Source organism: Hylobates moloch, unplaced genomic scaffold (genome assembly GCF_009828535.3).
Source record: "Hylobates moloch isolate HMO894 unplaced genomic scaffold, HMol_V3 SCAFFOLD_5, whole genome shotgun sequence".
Lineage (NCBI taxonomy): Eukaryota > Metazoa > Chordata > Mammalia > Primates > Hylobatidae > Hylobates > Hylobates moloch.
In genome coordinates this window covers 78,824,442-78,827,307 of record NW_026652280.1, presented here as the reverse complement: position 1 = coordinate 78,827,307, position 2,866 = coordinate 78,824,442, and the positions used below count along the sequence as shown (strand labels likewise).

General features: G+C 40.8%; 1 pseudogene; it reads right to left on the bottom strand.

Moving 5' to 3' along the window:
- Positions 1 to 1,193: 1,193 nt before the first annotated feature.
- On the bottom strand, positions 1,194 to 2,321 carry LOC116467872 (14-3-3 protein zeta/delta-like; annotated as a pseudogene).
- Between the last annotated feature and the right edge of the window lie 545 nt (positions 2,322 to 2,866).

Genomic DNA, 2,866 nt, shown 5'->3' with positions numbered 1-2,866 from the left:
GAAAATGTGGCACATATACACCATGGAATACTATGCAGCCATAAAAAATGATGAGTTCGTGTCCTTTGTAGGGACATGGATGAAACTGGAAAACATCATTCTCAGTAAACTATCGCAAGGACAAAAAACCAAACACCGCATGTTCTCACTCATAGGTGGGAATTGAACAATGAGAACTCATGGACACAGGAAGGGGAACATCACACTCCGGGGACTGTTGTGGGGTGCAGGGAGGGGGGAGGGACAGCATTAGGAGATACACCTAATGCTAAATGACGAGTTAATGGGTGCAGGAAATCAACATGGCACATGGATACATATGTAACAAACCTGCACATTGTGCACATGTACCCTAAAACCCTAAAGTATAATAAAAAAAAAGAAAAAATAAAATTAAATTAAAAAATAAAAATTAAATACACATGTTTTCTTTTAATTTGACTGATTTGCTTGATGTACATGAAGTAATGACTATCAAGCAATTCACTTTTACTGCATCTTTACTTTTACATTTGTTCTTAGGTTGCCTAAAACATTTAAATACAAAGATAATGAGCGTAGCAAAAATAATGAAAGCAAACAGCAGTGAACTTTACAAATACGGAATATAAACCACTTCTGCCCATATCCAGAGTAAATTGGTCTCAGCTTTGTCTAAAGGAACACCTCTGCAGCTGTAGTCAAAGGTGTGCACGTTGAAGTTGAGTATTCTGCAGATATACGTGGTTTAACATGTGGTATCCATAGCATATCTGTTTCTACCACAGCCTTGTAAGTGCTCCAAACCTTAAAGTACCCACAGTTACTATATCTGTGACTGGAACAAATTATCCCTTTTATTCCCCATGAGGACAAATCAATATGTAGGCAGTTTTCTTCACTCAGACATGGAAGCAGTTTTAACTCTGGCCATTGTGAAGTCACAATGTACCAAAAGTCCTATGCCAAACATTTATAACTTGTATAAAAATTCCACATCCCCATATTTGCCATCTCAAGATGAAAACAGATAACTCCCTAAATGTTGACTGGCTCTAATCTTCTAATATTAAACATAAAAACCACATGGGAAATATCAAAATTTAAATAGAAATTCCATATCTTGGCCATTCTGAATATTGCTGCAATAAACATAAACCTGTCATAAAGCTAAACAGAAAACTATTTGTGAGACAGCATGGATGACAAACGGTCTACTGTGTAAATTTTAGAATGAGGCAGACAAAAGTTGGAGGGCTGGTTAATTTTTTTCCTCCTCTTGCTTCAGTTTCATCTCCTTGAGTATCCAATGTCCACAATGTCAAGTTGTCTCTCAGTAACTGCATTAGCAAGCAGTCTTTGTATGACTCTTCACTTAATGTATCAAGTTCAGCAAGGGCTTCATCAAAAGCTGCCTTTACAAGTGAATGGGATTTCTCTGGGGAGTTCAGAAGCTCATAATAGAAGACAGAGAAGTTAAGGGCCAGACCCAATCTGATAGGATCTGTTGGTTGCATTTCCTTTTTGGCGATTTCACAAGCTTCTTGGTATGCTTGTGGTGACTGATCTAGGATCCCTTTCATGTCATCACCAGCAGCAGCCTCAGGCCAAGTAAAAATAGTTGTCTCCTTTTTGTTGTTGTTGTTGAAATGGAGCATTGCTCCGTCCCCCAGGCTAGAGTGCGATGGCACAGCCTCAGCTCACTGCAACCTCCAGCTCCCGGGTTCAAACGATTCTGCTGCCATTGAGGCAGCTACTCCTGAGTAGCTCGGACTACAGGCGCGTGCCACCACGCCCGGCTAATTTTTGTATTTTTAGTAGAGACAGGGCTTCACCATATTGGCCAGGCTGGTCTCGAACTCCTGATCTCGTGATCCACCCGTCTCGGCCTCCCAGACGGCTGGGATTACAGGCGTGAGCCACCGCACCCGGCCCTCCTTCATTTTTAAATAGAAGATTTTGCTCTCTGCTTCTGAGGCATTGGAGATCAAGAACTTTTCCAAAAGACATAGTACATAGTACATCATTGTAGATATCTCTTAGCTCCTTCTCAATTTTCTCTCTGTATTCTCAAGCCATCTGCTGTTTTTTCTCAGCACCTTCTGTCTTTTGCTCAATACTTGAGATGACCCTGCAAGATGACCTACAGACTCCTACAACATTTTTATAAGGAACTGAAAGACGATTCCTCTCCTCACCGGACAATTCGCCTCCTTTCTCAGTTACGGACTTCATGCAGACTGCAGTATCATCATATTGCTCAGCCTGCTCGCCGGTTTGTCCTTCTGAACCAGTTCATTTTTATCTATGACTGGATGCTCTGTGTCCGGAGTAGGTGGAAGTAGATGGACAGGGGTTCAGCAGTCTCTAGGCAGCAGCAGCGGCGGCAGGAAGCTGAGACTCTGTCCCTGGATCTCGCTGCTCAAAAGCTCCTGTTCATCTTGTAACTGAAGTTTTGTGCCCTTTAGCCAAAATTCCCTCCCGTCCCCTGCTCCCCAGTCTCTGGTAATCATCGTTCTACTCTCTGCTTTTATTAGTTCAATTCTTTTGGGTTTCACAAATAAGTGAGCTCATACAGTATTTGTTTTTCTGTGCCTAGCTTATTTCACTTAGAATAATGACTTCCAGTTCCATTCATGTTATCACAAATGGAAGGATTTCCTTCCTTTTTATCACTAAAAAATATATTCCATTATATATGTATTCCACATTTTCTTTATCCATTTATCTGTTCATGGATAGTTAGGATGTTTCCATATCTTGGCCATTGTAAATATTGCTGCAATGAAAATGGGAGTACAGATATCTCTTCAGCACACTGATTTCAATTCCTTTGGGTATATACCAGAAGTGGAATTGCTGGACCTATTTTTAACTTTTTGAGAAA